Source organism: Pseudonaja textilis, chromosome 7 (assembly GCF_049901715.1).
Source record: "Pseudonaja textilis isolate UNSWEBS1 chromosome 7, rPseTex1.2, whole genome shotgun sequence".
NCBI lineage: Eukaryota > Metazoa > Chordata > Lepidosauria > Squamata > Elapidae > Pseudonaja > Pseudonaja textilis.
The window spans coordinates 41230078-41252248 of record NC_141996.1 but is presented as its reverse complement, the minus strand read 5'-3'; positions in this window follow the sequence as shown (position 1 = coordinate 41252248).

Sequence of the window (22171 nt, the reverse complement as noted above, 5' to 3'; positions counted from 1 at the left end):
AATAACATCAGGAGCCACTGTTTTTCATATTAATATGCAAAAAAGCCCAAACTCACCTCCTAAAACTGGTCAGGCAGATGCTGAGGGACTATTGGAAACACATGGGAGTCAATGTCACTATGCATCTTATATCTAGCTCAAAATCATATGTAGATTTCCATTACATATATTGGAATTTACTGAAGAGTAAATATTCATAGAAACATTAATAGAAAGAGCAGAAAGGAATCGACTTTTTCAAAATAAAGTTTTACATGCACATTTTTCAGGATTCCATTCCCCTCCCCACCACCCATGTACCATTTTACTGTATATTCAATACTCACAGTAAGTAGAAGATGTAAGAGATGTGAAGAAAAATCTTACCAGAAAAGATAAGGAAAGTCACAATTGGCTTTACTTTGATAGGAGATCACAAGGATATACCGGGGCTGTAAACTATACTGGAAAGCAAAGAAATTTCACAGAACAAAGCTGGAACAAATAACTTTTATATTGCTGTTCAAATCCTCCCAATAGGATGGATGTGCCCTTAGAATCATTAGCAGTTGAGCCCAACTTGAATCATGTTATTTAGTTTATCCTGTTATCATTTTTTTAGAAATGCTCCTGGTTATGAAAGGAATGCAATTACAAGACAATTTTGGAGCGTTCTTTCAATTAGAAATGTTATTTAACTTACAGTTCAAACCTAAACCTGATTTAAAGGGCTCAGCACTCTGATACTGCTTTCAAATGAAGAACCTTGTAAGAAAAGTTCCCAACTTGATATACCCACTGGGAAAATATCAGTAGAGGCACAAAAGAAAGAAATATTTCAAATACAGTATTTAAACTACTGAGAACTCTTTCTACATAGACTTTTGTCTACATTTCAATATACGTTAATGTTTGGAGATTTTCAATTTCAGTTCTTTTCTGCTTAAAAATACAGCCTCAAGAAAAAATGATGAAATCTTAGAAATGACCTTTATTTGACCCTGGTATTATTTCTCATGTAAAGTTTTTCACTAGACTTGCTAAGATAATACTCAGCAATGGAGTTCTAGAAGTATTAATGTGGTAAGTTTGTGATGAAAACAGTATAATGAAAAAATGATCTTGCTAAATTAATGCTTGATTACAGCATAGCTTAGAGAGTGATTGGAAGACATTGCAATTTAATTTTACCAAACTACAGGTGAACATTAATAATATACCTATGTAATTGAATGTCTTCTTAATCAGAGAAGCTGAATGGATACCTTGGTAAAGTAGCTTGTTCTGATTTCTTCAAGAACTGAAAATATAGTAGCTATAAGCTTTATATGCTACTTTTATCCAATAGGGTAGTCTTCCCCAACTTTCAATAAATATAGTACTATATCATCCATTACCTCATCAGTTATAGCCATGATGAAGATAAATGTAGCCAGACATTTCTGTGATGTGTCAGGATAAGGAATGGTCAAATAAAAATTATATGTGAAAAGTCAAATCATATAACAAGATTTGTTGATTATAATTGCTATATGTTGTATATGAAATATGTAAGTGTTGAAAAAATATTTGTCAAATAAATAGTGTTGTTTTTTTATACCAGTATTTACAATGACCTACATTATACCCAGTAGAAATCATTTTCCACTAGGAGAACTCAATGTTGCAAGTGTCCAAATTGATGCAGTAAAAGAGAAAATACAAGCTTTCAACTCCTGCATGATTTGGAACAACCAGTTGTTGCCTGTGGCATATGAATTAATGCTGAACCAAATGTTCACTGCTTGGAAATTTCTGCATATTTGGACAGCTTATGCAACATATAAACAGGAGATATTTTAAAATACCTACTATTTTAAAAATTAGTAGCAGGTACCAAACATTGAAGTGGAGAAGATGAAATGTTAGGGAAAGAATTTATTTTATATAGCTTTAGTGATAAAGATTCAGGTATTCACTCTCTGACAAAGCCACATTACTATTTCAAATTTATTTTTATTTATTTATTTGATTTGTTAATCGCTTACAAGATAATAGGTATTAGTATAAACATGAGTAAGAATACAGAAAATAGGTGTGAATAAATGGGGACAAAAGGACAGGGACAGTAGGCACAATTGTGCACTTATGCATGCCCCTTATAGACATCTTAGGAATGGGGTGAAGTCAAATCATAGGCTACTACAGAAATGAGCTACTATGTTACTGTTCCTTATATAATTGAAGTCAGAATGACTAATAAAAATGTCACTACATCATCACCATACTCAGTTGCACTTCAAGTAGCCGTTTCCAGGATCTTTCTCCCTCTCCCCTTTTCACTTTTCAAAGACAAGAGGAAAGAAAAGCAAATCATAAAACTCTTTGCAGCTTTTTCTACTCATACCATTTTCTCCTGGAGATTACCTGAACTAGTTGGAAAGTCTTGAAGGTCTTTTAACACAAAACTATGTCCAGAGCAGGATTTGTCCAGAGGGCTATTCAGCAGGTCCTGACCAGTTCTGGAGAACTGGTAGCAGAAATTTTGAGTACTTCAAATACCACTTCTGACTGGAGTTTTCACAGTATCCTTCCCTTGCCATGCCCACCAAGCCACATCCACAGAACTGATGGTAAAAAAAAAATTGAATCCCATTTGTCACACCAACTCAGTCAAATAGCTGACATCTTATCTTCAAAAGTTCAATGTAATTTGTAATTTTATTGATTAGCCAATAAACCATATAAAAATACAGAATGCAAATTTGAACATTAACAATATCATATATAAAATAGTATGAAAGAAACAGATTATATAACAAGAGTAAACTAAATAATTCAAATAATATTTCTGTATCACTCTCTACAGCTTACCCTGATGAGACCCACATATGCAGATCATAACTGAACTATTTTATTCAAATAAAAGATTGTGTAATATGCAATCTTTGAATTCTGACCAAACATTAAATATGTTGTTTTAATTTAAGGCTCCCAATATATTTTTCATTTAATGTGTGATCCAAGACACTGTTTCCTTTCTTCTACACTTGACATTCAAATAATATATATATTGTGTTACGTAGAAGATATCATACATAGAAGGTGATAGTGCCCAACTAGGAAGGTGAGGATCTCACTCCAGCTGGTCAATCAATAGTGAGTGGGGCTCTCACCATTTTCATACCTGACTGAAGTTTATAATCAATCAAAATAGATTTGCAGATCATCCCTGATCAGAATAGTTCTGTTGGGTCACTGCCTGCATCAATTATTGCCACAAACCAACTGATCGCATGGCTGAAAACCAGATCCTAGAGCATTGACCATCTCTGGAAACTGCCGCCTGATTTAGCCGCCTACATCTTTAATGACCTGTGATTGGCCAATCCCTTGACAGAGATCCTGATCTCGGAGCACAGGTGCTCCTATTTCACCAAAAAGCACTAAAATCCAGAGCCTGTTGAACATTGTAGCACTACAAGCAATATATAATTAGCCTTGACTCTTAATCAACAGCAGAGCTCCAATGGCTGATTTTCTAATGGCTCAGTGCATTCCCTGTCTTCTCTGTAGCCCTACTGATTCATGCAGCAGCATAATCCCTAAGATTGCTGACTGAAGACAAGAAAATCTGTGAGATCCCTAAGATCACTAACTGAAGATCTGAAGTAACAAAAGAAGAGTAACCTTCTGCCAAAAAACTTTCATCTACATTTTCAGCCTAATATATCCCTTCTTCCTACACCCCCCAGGAGCCATCAAAACCAAATCTTCTCTTTCTATCCCACATTATTCTCTTCTTGCCCTTATTTCTTCTCAATTTAATTGATTAACTGATCTTAGCTAATTGATTAATTAATTTGTACAATTTTTATCATTAGTGATTAATAGATTATTATAGATTATTAGTGACTAGTGGCTATTGTTTAGTTCATTTAACTGTTTTGAATATTAGTATAATTAGAATGTTTAGTGCAAATTAGTGATTAGGGCAATTAATTGACTAGTGGGTTTAGTGATTAGTGTAATTAATTATTAGGGTGATTGATTAGTTAAATTAATTGATGAATGTAATTAGTATAATTGACTGGTTTGATATTGCTTTATTGATTACCATAATATCTTGTTTGATTGAACAACTCAATCAACAAACCATCTCAACAAACCCACCATTCCAGGAAAACATCCAATGTCAAACCACAACCTAAAAAGAAAGAAATCCCTACTAAAGAACCACAAGACTCCTGCTTTTGCCTTATATGTAAAGAAACTTTTAAGGAGAATGAAGATTACATCAAATGTCCCCTTTGTAAAAACTATGCTTACCATAATCGCATAGGATTACCCAAGCAAATGGCTCTATTCTCAAAATTATCCGCCAATGCTTTTCAATATTTCTGCTCACTGTGCAGACCCGAACTAGACAAATACATTGCCCTGTTTGAAAGAGTTGATACCATTGAAACACGTATAACGTCCCTTGGCAGCATTGTAACATCCCTGGACACTATACAAGCAAGATTAACAAACCCTGGAAAAAAAGAGACAGCACAAAAAAAGAACATCAAACAACTACAAACCATATCTCTGCCCAACAACCGCAACCAAAACCCAATCCACAAAAACCCACAAATCCTACAAATATTGATATCTCCTTATGTTTATTCTTATTTCTATCATATTGTAAGTGTTAGACAAAAGTAATTAATTAATTAAATAAATAAATAAATAAATAAATAAATAAATAAATGTCTTCTATCTCGGAAGCTCCATTAATACAGAATATTCTTTCTATGGTACTTGGTTAAATCTGCCATATTTAACATTTATCTCCAACTGCTTGAATCTTGCTTGGCTAAATACCATTCTAAGATGTTTAGACATTTTTATATTTAAACATTAGGCAAATTGAAAAGTGCTCCAATGATTGAGCACCCATAATTCCAGGGGAAAATAGTTCTACTGCTTAATAACCCTAAATCAGTAAGTTTGAATTTCTCTTGGTAAAGTTTATACCTATAAATTCTTAGCATACTATCAAGCACTATGGAACATATATACTCAATTGACTTTTTATTTTTCTCCATTAGATCAGGGTGACTGCTATGCTCCAAATTTTAGCAGTTGAATTTGGTGCTTTGCATCCCAGCATCAGGGGATGTTTTTAAGAGATTTCAGTGAAAATAAATTACTGGAATTTGATAAATTGCATATTCATAATAACAATGTTTTCACTGAAAAAGATAAAGTTGTAGAAGTAATTGTGAAATGGCTATACTGTTTACTCCATGTTATTTGCATCTGCTACTATATGCAATAAAACAGAAAAATATCTACATACTTTGCTGTTTGTTTAAGAAATTGCATGTGGCATTGGCTTGGCGAGCCTGGATTACAAAGAATTCTGCTGATAATTAAAAAGCACAGCAAGAAATGTGATTTGTCAGATTGCTTTCACAATCTTTTCAATTCTTAGAATATTGAAATGGCTATCATAATCCACCTGAGAGAATGTTAAGGCTCAAGCACACCCTGGGATGTAGTAATATTAAAGTGACCAATGCCAACTCTAAGGTCCATAATATATGGTATAGCTAGATTTATAGATAAGCTTTATAATTGGGCACATATAATAATATAATGTGCCAAACTTTATAAAAGCTTGATTCACACATCAAGGTACGACTGTATTTATTTTAAAAGCTATGGTTTATTTAATAATTAATCAATTATTGCTTACCCATGATGCTCAATTGAAGTTGATATGAAATAAGATATAAAATACATACTTTTTTGAGGCAATTGCATATTATTTAATAAACTTTAACATTATGTGCTATGTGACTCCATCTTAAGTCTACAATAAGTATCTTAATGGCATTTCCACTCCAGGCTTTGGTATACAGGTGAAACTCAAAAAATTAGAATATTGTGTAAAAGTTCATTTATTTCAGTAATGCAACTTAAAAAGTGAAACTAATATATGAGATAGACTCATTACATGCAAAACAAGCACGTGGTTTGTCATAATTGAGATGATTATGGTTCACAGCTCATGAAAACTCCAAATCCACAATCTCAGAAAATTAGAATATTGTGAAAAGGTGCAATATTCTAGGCTCAAAGTGTCCCACTCTAATCAGCTAATTAAGCCACATCACCTGCAAAGGGTTCCTAAGCCTTTAAATGGTCTTTCAGTCTGGCTCAGTAGGAATCACAATCATGGGAAAGACTGCTGACCTGACAGTTGTGCAGAAAACCATCATTGACACCCTCCATAAGGAGGGAAAGCCTCAAAAGGTAATTGCAAAAGAAGTTGGATGTTCCCAAAATGCTGACTCAAAGCATATTGATAGAAAGGTATGTGGAAGGGAAAAGTGTGGAAGAAAAAGGTGCACAAGCAGCAGGGATGATCTCAGCCTGGAGAGGATTGTTAGGAAAAGGCCATTCAAAAGTGTTGGGGACTTTCACAAGGAGTGGACTGAGGCTGGAGTCAGTGCACCAAGAGCCACCACACACAGATGGATCCTGGACATGGGCTTCAAATGTTGTATTCCTCTTGTCAAGCTGCTCCTGAACAACAAACAACATCAGAAGTGTCTTACCTGGGCTAAAGAAAAACAGACCTGGCCTGTTGCTCAGTGCTCCAAAGTTCTCTTTTCTGATGAGAGCAACTTTTGCATCTCATCTGGAAACCAAGGACCCAGAGTCTGGAGGAAGAATGGAGAGGCACATACTGGAAGGTGCTTGAAGTCCAGTGTGAAGTTTCCACAGTCTGGGTTGATTTGGGGAGCCATGTCATCTGCTGGTGTTGGTCCACTGTGCTTCATTAAGTCCAGGGTTAACGCAGCCATCTACCAGGAGATTTTGGAGCACTTCATGCTTCCTTCCGCAGGCAAGCTTTATGGGGATGCTGACTTCATTTTCCAGCAGGACTTGGCACCTGCCCACACTGCCAAAAGCACCAAAACCTGGTTCAATGACCATGGGATTACTGTGCTTGATTGGCCAGCAAACTTGCCTGACCTGAACCCCATAGAGAATCTATGGGGCATTGCCAAGAGAAAGATTAGAGACATGAGACTGAACAATGCAGAACAGCTGAAGGCCGCTATTGAAGCATCCTGGTCTTACATAATACCTCGGCAGTGCCACAGGCTGATAGCTTCCATGCCACGCTGCATTGAGGCAGTAATTGCTGCAAAAGGTGTCCAAACCAAGTACTGAGTACATATGCATGCTTATACTTTCAGAGGTCCAATATTGTTTTATGTACAATCCTTGGTTTATTGTTTGCATGTAATATTCTAATTTTATGAGATTGTGGGTTTGGGGTTTTCATGAGCTGTAAGCCATAATCATCACAATTTTGACACATTACGGCTTGAACTATCTTGCTTTGCATGTAATGAGTCTATCTCATATATTAGTTTCACCTTTTAAGTTGCATTACTGAAATAAATGAACTTTTTTGCATGATATTCTAATTTTTTGAGTTTCACCTGTATTTGCTTTAGTGACAACATGCCATGTGATAAGTTGCTATCATTCTTCATGGCAGAACAGCCAATTTCTTTCAATTTAGCTATGACACAGTGCACACTGCAAAAATATTGTTTTTGTCTTCCACTTCTTGAGCTTGATTTCAAAGATACCCTTATCAGAACACTTGATCTTAACCATTTTCATCAGTTTTATAACCCAAGGAAGGAAGGAAGGAATTCAGCTTTCCTGCACATTTAATCAGTTTAAATAGAACTCTTGCTTGGCTCATACATATAATTAGTCTATACCAAAGCATGTAGCCATTAATGAGCAGGTGGGAAAATACTGCTTGTAAATCTATTTAATGTAATCACAATTTTCGTTTTCATTTTGTAGGCAGGCATAATGATGCCTTGATATTAAGCAGTTTTCTGTTGTTTCTCAAACATGAGAATCTCCCTTTGGAAATAAAAATGCAATGCATTAATAGCCATTGACAAATGGCCTTGAGAAGTTGGAGAACCTTAACTCTACCTTTAGATTAGAATATGAAAAAGTTTAAAGATCAGACTGACAAATTGGTCTGACGTCTGGTCTTATAGCTCAAATGGAAATGTGCTAAAGCAGGGATGCTCACTACATTCTTCACACAGCTCATCAGCTGGGTCAGGTGAAAACGTTAGACCTTTTGTTTTGTTTTGAGGAATTTGGGAATGCTTTGAAGTCAAGATTAATGGGCAATTGGGAATTATTCTCATAATGGGCTATTAGGAATTATGGCCTAGTTAATTCATCATTGTCTAGTTAGATTAAAATGTGTGTGAAAGAATGTTCAGTTACTATTCCTACTTGTTCTGTCTAATATCCATCTTAGTTCCAATTCTCTTTTTCTATTTATTAGTGTAATATAATATCCAGTAATAACAGCAAGATGTGTAGCAGTTCACAATGATCTTATTTATTTAGGTCCATCTTTTCTTCTTCACACCACATGACTTATGTGGAACAGATTATATTTATTCACATTAATTCAAAAATATCTTAGATATTTCCCATTTGGAAAAGTATATTTCAAGAAATGTTGACTAAAATGGTACAGAGATATGCTTGGGCACATCATATTTTTATATGAATTTACCAAAAATGTACTTGTAGGAATGTTTATCAATCTACAACAATCAACTGATCATAAAAACAAACAATCCAACCAAGTAGAAAATATGGTAGATGTGTAAGATTGGAAAAAAGAGAACCTGGGTAAAATCTATTTTCACTGATTTTTGGATTATTTGGTTTTGATTATTTGGAATAATTTCACTTTATTATGCATAGTGATTCCAACATGACAAAATATCTTTAAATGTGTGTGTCAGTTTTTGTGTGCTTGCTTTTTTAAAAAAAAAAACCCAGCAACATTCCCCTATATGTTATTATTTTCTAGCCACTGAATGCCTCTTTAACAGTTTTGGGTGCTAAATCAGCACATTTTTTAAAAAAAACACAGACTTTCTGTATGAGAAAAACTTACTTTTGCTGTTGTCTAGCAACATTTAGAACATTTACATTGGGATAATTTAGATCTGATTGAACTATATAGTTGCTTTCACTGTTGAATAACCAATTGTACTTTGTGATGGATATGTTGTTAAATAGTATATTTTCTTCTAACATATTTTTTTTCTGCAAAGAAAAAAGTTTCCATTTGGGAACTATGACATTCAAATCACAGGCTCTTATTTATATTTTAATATTTTCTTTAATATTTAAAGCTACCTTCAATTCATCTTGAGACCTTTTTTCTACCTAATCTGTTAGGGTTCTTTATTTAAGTAATAACAGTATTTGCCCTCCCTCTTTAAAATATGATTCAGCACTTCCCCTCAAAATATATGACAAGCATAGGGCTTTTTCACATTTTCCTTTTAATTAATGAAAACACTACCTCTTTATTATCTTCTTCTTATACAGCCTTCTTCTTAGGCTTGTTACATGATAGGCTTGTTTATGTTGACATTGATTCTTTCAGTGAAGGAATCTGGTTAGGGAAGTAGCATGATCCTCTTTTCCAAAATGAAAATATGACCTAGTTTTCCACAAATTATAGAAATTATTCCAATGTTATGAAAGCATTGACTTCACATCCCACTTTCACAGTACTGGACGAGTTGCTTGTATACTGGGTGATTGCCTTTAATATTTGTCAAAGAGGCCAGCCTAAAATATCTTTAGCACATCTTTAGCAAAGCAATTTCCAGTTGGCCACAGCCCCTGTGTCAAGGGACTTGCCTGTATAGCAAGAACAGTTTGACATAAAATACCATTTTGCAAGTGCTATAGATATTCCATCAGTCTTTTTATCAAACTGATGGGAGGGGAATGGAGTTAGCCATCATTATGGAAGTGCTTCCTCAGGACAATAACCACAGACAAATGTTCATCTTTGATTGTTACTAAAATTATTCTTGGTCAGGGAATAAAATGAAATCTTCATCTGATTTAGTCTTTTCAATGGTGTTCTATTTGACTATCGTGTAAATGCAAAATTTTGTGTGGAGCTATATATTACTCATTTAGTATTTCATCCATTTCTTGTTTAAATTGGTTTATGAAGTAGTAATAAACAAATTTAGCATATATTTTAAGGTTTCAATTATACAAGTATTTTTGATATGGCAAAGGCAATTAGTTTAGGTGGTGATATGCAACATTAATTTAAAACTAGTATCTTTTTTTCTTCTTTATAATTGCAATCATATTAACAATTGCACTGAATATTAGTAAAGCCTGATTCTTTTTTATTATAGAAAACATACTTTTGATTTATGGAAGATCATTCAAAATCCTATTTTCCCTTGACTTTTGTTGAAGTTCAGATTAGATAATCAGAAAGATTTTAATCTTACAAATGAATTTCCAGGATTAGAATATGAATAATTGCAATGACCTCCAGTGTTTATATTAAAGTCCTTAGTCTAAGGACCAAAACAAAAAAGGGATAGTAGAATAATAAGAGAGAAATACATGAATAATGCAATGAAGAACAGACAGGGGAAAAATGTTTTAAATAATTGATCTGCTTATAATGTTTGACAATTTACAGACCTAGTTGAGTAAGAAGGAAAATTAATGCTCAAATTATTTATTTCACAAGTCTTTGGAAATGGTTCATTAGATGTTGAACTAAACACCAACATAAATGCAGTACAACTACTGAATATAATGATAGAGTTTAGATAGATTCTGACAACATCAAAAGGATGTGACACAAAATCAGTTTAGATTATTTGTTCCTTTCACGATCTTGCTCCAACATATCAACATCTACAGTAGTACATACATACATATTTATTTAATATTTCATTTCTTAAATAGGCATATGAATCTACCTCCTTGCCCTTCATTTTCCCATCATAATCATTTTACAAGGTAGATGAAATTAATAAGAAGAAGCTAAGTGCCTTGACTAATCATGTGTAGTGAGAAAGACTTTTGGGAGAAAGAGTAAAGAGAGAGAGAGAGACAGGTGGATGGGTTTTTTAATATAAGCCATTTCCAAATATCTTTCTATGCAGATTCTAAACATGCTTTAAAATACTTTGCCAGGGGACAACCTTGACCAAGAAATCCAGATTAAATCATAATAATTTATTTCATCTTTATCTCAAGCATGTGTATTTAGAAATAAGATCCTTGCAACTTAGTGGTTCCTCAGTAAATACTGTATATTGAAACTGAGTCATTTAAGCCAAGAGATAGATATATTATAGACAGACAAACCAACATCTGTTTCATTTTTTTCACTTTCTTCTCATGACCATATATGCCACTACCATTCTATATATTTATTTAAAAAAAAAAAACACAATTGAATTTAATGGGATTTAATGCATTATTGACAATGCATTATTATTATTTTGAAAATGGTAAGTTTAGTAAAGATTAAAAGTGTGATATTAATAGGAATAGCTTGTTATAAAGGTAACATTCAAGTAATGTAATATAGTACATATCTATGGATATTCTCAGTCATCCAGGTCATGGTTGTCCCAAAGGTGCTTTTTTCCAGCGGCAAGTGGACTTTCTGTTGTTGTTTTTTAAAGATGTTTCACTTGTCAACCAAAAAGTTTCTTCAGTTTTGACTGGATGGTGGGGAAATCCTTCCATTCCCCAGTTTATATACCTCCCTCCCTTTACTTAACAAAAGAAAGAAAAAATCCATTTGATATGTTAATTGTTCTGCAGAGAAAAAATATTTAATTTCCACTACATTGACTAGCAGATTCTACTTTGACTGAAAATGACTATTTGAAAAAAAAAAAAAACTTGTTTCACAAGCTAGATACTGAGGTGGACTGATCCTCCTTTCAATACAACAGACGAGAAAAATAATTTCCAAATCTAACATTTATTGTGAGAAGCGGATTCACAGATCTTAAATGTCTCCTTACTTTCCTTCTTTTATAAAACATTCATAATCAATTTATATGAACTTTTATTTTCTTCAAGCAATGTCACTAAATTTATTTCTATTTCTCTCTTGCTTACTTTAGTCTCCTGCTTGTAGCACTTAGCTTGATGATATACAATTAATTGCTTAGAGTAATTGTGCATTTGAGTAAGTGCAGTGGAATTATATATTAGAGGACGTTTGGTCATTGCTAATTCTAAAATTAGTTTCAGAATTTTTATACTTGATTACACTGCATATTTGTTTTGCAAGATTGCCTGAATGAATGTTTGCATATTTCTAAAGTGGATTCAAGGTCTTAAATGTACCCTAGATCTTTAAAATACATTAAAAGGGGATGATCCTTTCTGACCATGATTTCTATGTATTTTAAAGGGAGTCATTTACTCCAGATAAAATTTGACTGTCTGAAGTAATCCAACATATAGGGCATGCTGCAAATTTCCATATCCTTGAATACATGATCAGACAAGACCCAGGAATAATATATATGTTACATGTTATGACAAATGTCTTTTGGAACCCTAGACCTTGATGTGTCTTTGTTGACATTTCAAAAAAACAGTACAAACAAGTTTTATACAGGTTCTTTGGAAAGTAAAAGCAGAATGCATGAATATGGATCTGTATTACAAATGTTAAGTCAATGGATTTTGTAGAGCTATTCATTTACTATTATATTTTTCACTATAGGTTTGTTATATTTATATTTGTGTTTGTATCATATTTTGTTATGCTTTACTATATCACACAGCAATCACAAGAGATTTATTTATTTAAAAGATTTGTATGGCCAAGCAGCTTAGCCCAAGTGACTTTTGGTGGTATGGAGAAAATTCAATAACATCTAACAAAAAGAATATAGAAAGTACAACACATAAACTGATAAATGGCAATAAAATGGTCATCCACATGGCTGTGAATGTAGTAATCACATGATGATTACAAATATATTACAGGCATCCACTCTGAAGTACTGTTTGCATGGTATACAGGTTAAGTAACTAAAGGGTTCCTGAGTTTTTTCTGAGCTTGGTTTTATTGGTAACATTTATTATTAGGTAATGAAACACCTGCAAATAAACCTAACTATTCAATCCTGATATGCATTAGAGCCACTGTATAGGACATAAACCTGCACAGTCTGTAGAAGAGTCTGAGTAGTACTGTGATAGTGAATATTAGTTGCAGTGGATGCAATATATAATGTTGAGTTAAGATCTGGGGCTGCATAACATAACATCTTGATAACATTTACATTCTGAGCAGAGATTTCTGCAGGCAAAAAAGCCCCTATTGTTTCACTCCTTTGTACATTCATTGTGACATCAAATGCACAAACAAAAGGGCCTTACGATCCTTTCATAATTTTGACAAAAGCTTTGGATCCTACAGACACCTCTGATTCATAGAATGATTTTATATTCACATCTATGTTTGGTTCAAATGATTTCTTTCTCCCTGCAATGTTGATTTATAGAATAGTTATTTTTATTTACTTTTAAAATATATATTATAATACTATAACAATTAGTAAAATTGTAAAACCAGTATGCATTATTAAAAGTAGGTAGTTACACAATAAAATGATCATAAGTTGGCTGAAAAGTCTTCCAGACTTTAACTGCTCAAAAGAATATTTGAAAGATTGTTAGTAAAATTCTCCAAGCTCATTTTAAAATTTAATAGAAGCTCTTATATTTTTTTCATGCATCAATTTAAACCTAAAGCAATACTTAAAAGCATGGTCATGATTATCTATAAAAATAATTTAAATGCCACATAATTCTGCCTGCACAACTATTCCTTAGAGCTAGGTTAACAAACACCATTGCATCATTATTTTTGGCTATGTAACCAGGACTTGAAAAGAGTCAAAGTTGCTAGATATTTATCTAATTTCATATATTACATGCATTTAAAAAATTGATTTTCTTAAAACATTCAAAAAAAGAACTTTTGACCTCTGCTTCACACCAAAAATGCCATAAAAGTCCTGGAAACCTAATGCTGAGACAAATCAGCCACCCACAGGTTTATAACAGAGATAAACAATGTTTACATGCCCATTCAAAAGAGACAACCAAAAAGCTAAAGAGGAAAAAAACAAATAAAAAACCACTTCCATGTCATAAATCAACACCCAGACAAATAGACATCAGAACAATATCCCAATCAGGGGACTAGCAACACAGACAAACAATGAAATAGTAAACAATAGTCTAATCAAGGAACCATCAAGAACTCTTCTACCAACACTAACAGAAGTATAAAACTGAGTACACTCCACTCTAGCACTGATGATGTGACTTTGTAAGGTAATGAATCATCTGCAAGAAAACAACCAACTTAGAGAGCACCCACAGTTCACACTCAGAAAATCCCACAGTTCTACCCCGAGCCACCCATATTCTCTTCTGTTGCTATGCTTCACCATTAGGTATTCTTGAAATTTTTACCTTCAGCCAATTTTAATCATAGACAGAACCTTTATAACATAAAGTGGGGAGAAAGAGAAAACAGGGGCTCATGTGATGATAAGAAGAGAAAAAAAATAACATATAGCATCAGAACTTTGAAAAGAAAAAATATATACCTTATAAATAATGTTGGAGTAGGCATCTTGAAGCTCTTGGAAACCTGTTTAATCCTGCTGAAGTCTTCCAAGGTATCTGATAAAAGAATGCTGAAGCTTTCCATAATAGCTCTACGTTTATAAGAATGAAGGTCGTATCTTCTTTATGCAGCCTGCCCTTGAGAAAGGCTGAAGAAAATCAAGTCCAGTATGTATATTCAACTCAGGGTAGTGAAAATATCTAATATTTTTCTCCTATTTTCCTTAGAACAATAATCCTGTGAAGAGAGTTGGCCTGAAAATAATTGAATGGCCCAAGGTCACCTAGCTGGCTTTCACACCTAAGGGAGAACTAGAACTCATAGTTTCCTGGTTTCTAGGCCAGCACCTTAACCATTATGGCAAAATTGCTCTCCAGCTTGGTTGCCATGTGTAACTTGATAGACTTTACTAGGAGCAGAGGTTTTACTTTGCTAGTAGAAAAATAGTTAACATTCACATGCTTGAATCATCAACATACCAAAAAATCAATGTTTTCTGCTTGCTTGCTTATTGCAAAGACTGCAGGAAGGCAGCAAAAAGATTACAGATGATTGCTTAAATGCCTCCAGTGAAATGCATCTTGACTTAGAGCAATATGAATTGCTGAACTAAATGCTGCTGCTTTTGCATGCATTATGAGAAAAAGTAAAGGGGAAAATGCTAAGAAGGTTTTTGTGCACTGAATTATTTATCATTTCTGGACCTGTCATGACATACAATAGACAGACAAGAAAAATAAGAAGCATTTTTGAACTGTGGGAAGCAAATTACATATACTATTATGCTATCGCTCTATCTCTTTATCATTTGTCTGCCTGCCTACCTGCTTCCTGTTTGTCTGCCTGTCTATCTATCTATCTATCTATCTATCTATCTATCTATCTATCTATCTATCTATCTATCTATCTATCTACTCTTTATTTGAAGATGATACAAACACATATAAATCTCTAAACAGTTAACAGTTTAAAGTTAATACAGAAATAGAAGAAAATAAAATAATGAGAAACTTCAACTAAACAACGAAAAACCTAATACCTAAACTAAAAAGTCTACTTTCAGATTCCCTGAAAATCTTTTGAAACAACTCAGTTTCAATTAGCTTTCAGAAAAGTGTCAAGACAGCTGTCAGCCTAGTCTCAAAGGGAGAATCTTCCATAGGACAGAATCCTATTACCAGGAGAGGAGAGGGGGAGGAGAGGAGAGGTGGTGAGGGGAAGGGAGGGAAGGGAAGAGGAAAGGATGGGAAAGGAGGAGGGGAAAGGAGGAGAGGAGGGGAAAGCAGCAGAAGGGAGGAGAAAAGAGTGGGAAGGAAAGAGGAGAGGATGGGAGAGGAAGGGAAAGGACAGGACAGTTTCTTATTTGGGTTTAACCTTATCTTGTCTTTTTTCATTTTTCATTTTTTATTTATTCAAGACTTAAAATACAAACTTGGGAGAAACAACCAAGAGTAGAATAAAACTATACCGGACAAAAAACAAAACAAAACAAGTGCATTAGAAAAGAATAGAAAATACACACATATTACCCACCTTAGTTGAAAACAGCGAAACAGGTCTATAATACATAAATTTCTTCAACTTCATTTACCAAAAAAATTGATCTATCATCTATCTACAATTAGATAGTAACAATTAGCAGGTAATCCCAACAATATAAACTAACTTCAATACCTTTGTTAATAATCCATTATTGTGTTTTACTTGCAAAAGTCTGCAGTGGCTTCAGTTTCAACCTTAACCACTATAGTCTTTGTCTCTGGTCTATCCAGTATCAAATATCCTTGACTGGTTCTTAATAATAATTTTTCCCTTAAAATTATAACTTTCTTTCTATATAATTACATTTTATTTCTCAAACTCATAGATCTTAGTTGTAGGAATCTGCACAGCATGTTTTTGCTCAAAAAGCCCATACATTTTCTTTAACAGATCCAATTTATCATGCCATTCTGTCATCTCTATTATTTTTTGCATTCATAGTCTTTTTTGCATTCATAGAGTATAATTTTCCAGAAAAATTCTTTCTCCTCCAACTCTGTTGGCAATAAAACAATTTTCAATCCATCCAATTGCAAATTTAATTTTGTTGTTGACTGTATAATGTCCTCTTTAGATTGATACGTAATTGTTATTGCTTCATTAAGCTTTTTATCCAAATTTTCAAAGAAAACTTGTAGGTTAAAAAGCATTTTTTTCTGAAGGCTTCCAAGAAAGCTTCTAATGTTTTATTTGTATTCATGTAATCAAAAAAACAGAGGGAATTCCTCTCAAGAATAGTCTATTACACACAAGCTGTCCGCAGAAAAGATTGAGATAAATTTTTCCAAATATAAGATACAAAGGGAAAAGATCCTATCAATTTAAGGGAAAAAAAGAACCAGAGAATATTCAGAAATAAAATACAGTAAAACAGCAAAGTTCTTGTAAAAGCTAGTGACACAAATTCCTAACTGTAACAGTCCAACATAAATCAAATCACTTTCACTACAAAAGAAGAAATCTTTGTGTCATCAATTTCTATGTGGTGAAAGTGACTTGCTTTCATTACTCCAAAAAAAAAAAAAGATTTTTTTAAAAAACTTATTTAATCCAGCATGGGGTAAAAGATAGTTTAATGTCCAACCAGGTGTTTACCATTTAAAATGTATGTCAAAATCAAAAACAATTTCAAAAAGTAATGTTAAAATAAAGACCAAACAGCTGGTAGGAAAAGACTCTTCAGCCGGTCTTACCATGAATTGCAACCATCCAGGTTCCTCTTTGCAGGTAAGTAGCATGGTCATCTGAGAGTCATCTGAGGTCATTCCTAGTTACTCTCATTCTGATCTAGGGAGTGAGTGCCATCAAAGAGCTGGCTTTGGCAATGAAATCAGATATTCATTAGCAGGGAAAAAAACATCCAGCCACATAGGATGCCATTTTTAGATAATGGAATTTTACATTTTTTTTGTCTCTTCCAAATCCCAACAATCTGTAAGAATCAGGTCAAGACTTCTTGGCCCAAGGTGGTGATGTAAATCTAAGTATCTAAGTATCATCAGCATACAGATAAAACTTCACCTTAAACTTAAAAGTGATCTCTTGCAATGTAATGATATGTGGGAATAACCTTAGGAAACAGGACAAAGATTTGCAGCCTAGGTAACACTATAAAAGGCAACAGATAGGGAAAAAGCATGGAAGCATTTCAGAAGAATAAAAGGAGAGGAGTGGCAAAACACATTCAGATTTGCTAGATTTGTTCATGTAAACTTATAATAAAAATATAGCTAATATTCATTGTTATGCTTCTTGACTAGGCTACTGCAATGGCTTCATTGAAAGGGTAAAAATCATAGGTAGAAGGAGAAACCCTGCAGCATTCTTAAAGAATTCGGTCCAAATTCTTCCCAAGCTGAGGTAGCAGCAAAAAAACCTGCAAATCATTTTTGGGGGAAATCACAAATCTTGTAGGCAATTCAAAACAATACAGCTGATAATACTGAACATCATGGAAAGATCCATAAATGACAGAAGAGATGAACTGTCCAAATCCAGCTCATAATTCAGAAAATTCACCAATCACCAGTACTGTTTCTTCCCACATCCAACTCTGTATTTAAAGCACAAATAACTATTTTCCCAAACCAAGGATATTCCATAACTGAATCCCCATTATATGCTCTTTTTGATAGAGAGAACCCATTTGGAAGCAGTTTCATAAAACACTTGGGTTGGTTATTGATACCAAAGCTCCACCAAGTATTCTGTTGAAAAGACTATCAAATTGCTTGGAAAGTTCCAAATATCCCTGACATTCATCAGATATTCAGACAAGCAGTTTTAATAGGCCTATTAATCCTTCAAAAGTTCTAAGCAATGATGAACCTTAACTGTATCAAGAATTGGTCTTAAAATGATTCAATCTAACATTCAATCCAGATCACAGACTATCCTGGTTAAGACAAATAATAAGGAAAAGCAATGTACAACATGCATTGTAATCTCATATATGTGGATACGTTTTGTTAGTATAAGTATTAAAGCAGCCAACACAATCAGATGCACATTGTGACAAAATGTGATTCTTTCACAAGTGATTTTTTTCAAATTTAGGCACTAATTTTTTTCCCTTCATATTCATTTTTCTAGTGGGTTTGAAAAGTCGTTTATTGTTTAACAACAATAAATTGTTATTTATTTACTTATTTTTTGCTAGATACTGTCTGGGTGAAGATGACAAAAAAGTGTCATAAAGCCAGGTGAACCTGTTCTATGCATATCAAAGAAAATAAAAGCAGTATTAATATATGCAAAACAATAAGTTTTGTCCAAGCTATAAACTAAAAGGTTAGAGCTAGTATCAGATTAAACATAAAATGGGACTGATGGAAAAAGAGGAATTTGCACAAAAAATTAAAAATGTGAAACAAAATTACTTTGAAGATGCAAATAAACCAGGCAGATGGGTAGCTTATAAACTGAGAAAGGAAAGAGAAGCAAGAAGAATTAGTTAATTGCTTGAGTGTTTGAACCTATGCAAACTTAAAATAGAAAAGTAATAATATATTTATTATGTAATTTCATTATGAAAAAATCTTACTGAATAGTGCAAGGAAGAAATTTTATTTTTAAATTACCTTTAATTTAAACTTATGAATGACTAATATTTACATTTTATAGAATAAGCCATCTTCAGTACAGTTGTAGGTTGTAACTCAGTTTAATTTTAACTGTGGATTTGGAAAATGTATATTTAAGTACCTGGAAATATCATTACCAGTTCTCCCTATGGTGGAAAAGGTATTCATTTGCAAGTTGTTGTCAATCAGAAGACAATACTGAGATAATTAAATCAACTGTTTACTAGAAAAGTGTTATACATTTTGTCATGCTGTTAAAATTCATTTAGTATTCCAGATTTTTAAAGTTGTTGTACACATTTGACATTATTTCTTTAATAGCTTAATGGTCAATCTTCATATCTTGATATTTTAATCATCATGATAAGTATCTGCTATGCAAATGGGCATTCTTGGCAGACAAAGAAATGGACTATGAGTATAGTATATATGGAGTATATATTGAGAGACATACATCCTGTCCTGAGTATGGTGGACATAGTACTACCATGGTATAGTCATGTCAGAAGCATCAAAGTCAGAGATGGGATTCTACCAGTCCTCACTTACCCGGCTAGAACCGGTTGTTAACTTTCTAAGTAGTTTGGAGAACTGGTTGTTAGAAGAAATCTCCTTTTGTTTTTTCCCACTTTACTGGTCCAATCCTGTAAGAAAGGCAAGAAGGAAACATTGGTGTTGCTTACAGAAACTGCCTCTCGATTAACCCTTATTACGTTCTTGCAGAACTACACTTCCTGTCTCTAGAGCTTCTCTGGAGTTTTTTTCTCCTTTTCTGGTACTTTGCTTGTGTGGAGCCCAAAATTTACATATGTGTAGCCATTTCACTTGAAAACCTGTCAGTTTGACTTTCTTTCTTTTTTTTAAGTTTTATTATTTTTTAGACAAACATACACAAACACAACATAAAAACATCAAGCCATCTTCCACTTATGTACATACAGTGTGTCGGTTGGTTTACAGATTGTTTTGTGCATCCACTTCATAGTCACCACTTACAATTACTTGTATATGTTCTCATATTATCTATCAAATATTCCTAAATACATTGATATCATTGTTAATCAATCATTTGACTATACTATTATTCGTTCATATTATGCAAGATAATCCATATTTTAACTGATTTATTTTATGACAATTCTATCCCATAATTATATTATGATTATGATAAAGATAATACATCTTTATATATTCTTTATATTCTAAAATTCTAGACATTTCATTACCATGTTTTATTGTCTAACCATTGATAAAATAAATCTCAAATCTTATAAAATTATTTATCTTCTTGTTTCTAATTTCAAATGTCAATCTACTCATTGCAGCACATTTCATTATTTTTTTAATAACTTTCTCCTGCATTGGTATTTTCTCATTTTTCCAGTTTTTAGCAAATATAATCCTAGCTGCTGTTAATACATTTACAATCAAATATTTCAATTCCTTACTGTCTATGTGTTTTTTTGTCATTTTTTCCAACCATGTGTGGATTTTAGTCCAATTTTTTTGGCCTCCGCACATGTCCACCACATATGGAAATATGAGCCAGGTATCAGATTTATTCTTGAATATTCTTGCCATTCTTGTCAGGGGTAGATGCCACCTGTAAAATATATTATACAAATTTTCTTTATATGCTGTTGACATTGTCATTTTATAATTTTGAGACCACAATTTTTGCCATTTCTCTAATAGACTACATTGACGTGTTTTCTTTTTTATTTTCTTTGAAAAAAATAAATTGCATATCTTGTGAAAATTTGAAAAACCTCATCTATTCCATCCATCATCTTCTCTTTAGTTATTTCCAGTGCCTCAGCCAAGATTTCTACCATTATCTTTGCCAAGTTTTGTCCTTTTTCTTGCTCTATGTTTTGGAATCTAAGATAAAATTCTGATTTGTCCATCTCCCATCTCAGCATCCCACTTTTATCTTGTTCGACGAGAGTTAATCTGCCATCAATATCTCCAATCTTCTTATCTCTTTCTTTATCTTCTTCAATTTTTTTGGAATCTCTTATCATACTTCATCATCATTTGTTGAATATTCTCCACCTTTTCATCAATTTTTCCTGTTCTTTGTTCAATGTTCTCTGTTCTCTTTTCAATATTCTCTGTTCTTGCTTGTATGTTTTGAATTCTTTGCATTATCATCTGCAGTGACACCTTTTCCTGTTCTTTTTCTTGTTGTAACATCATCTGTACTGAGCATTGTCCTCCAGATGGTGAAGAGGAAGAAATAGGAATTGAGGAAACAGCCACTGTTAGTTTCCTCTCACTTCCTCTCACTTCAAACAATTCAAAATCTTCAGGTTCTTCTAGACCTTAATCTGCTCATATAATGGCCAATTGTAATTCCAAGTAAAAATAGTGGAGAAAAAAGGAAAGCAGAATAAAAGAAAAGCTTCTTTAGGTTCTTGTACAACTTAATCCAATCAATTGGTTAAATAGCGACAAAAAACTCCCCCAAAAGATGAAAAAAACCATAAAAAGGAAAAGGAAAAATTGTTAAGTATTGTAAGTGGCAAAGAAAAAAAAATAAAGTTCTTCAGGTTCTTCAACACTTTAATCCAATTAAAAAGTCTCGAGTATAAAAAGGGGGGAAAAAAGAGCCACAGGAAAAAACAATATAGGAAGTAGATAAAAAGATGGGAAGGGAAAGGAAAAAAGACAAAAAACTACTCCCTTAAAAAAGAAAAAGAAAAATTAATACTAAGATTTTCCCTTTAAAATAAGATGTAAAAACAAAAAATAGACTCCAAAAACAAAAACAAAAAAACAAACAAAAAAGAATTCCAAAAGGCCAGAGATCCAAGTGGCTCTCAAAAATAGTAAACTAATAAGGAGGGGGTTTGTTGCAGTAGAGAATAGCCCAACATAAAAAAAAAAGAAGGAACACACTGCACCTATTTAATTATCCACGGCTTTTTGTTAAGTTCCAAACAGTTTTATAGCTCTCTTCTCTAAAGTCTTATAATCTGAAATTCTGTAAATTTCAACACCAGACTCCAGCCAC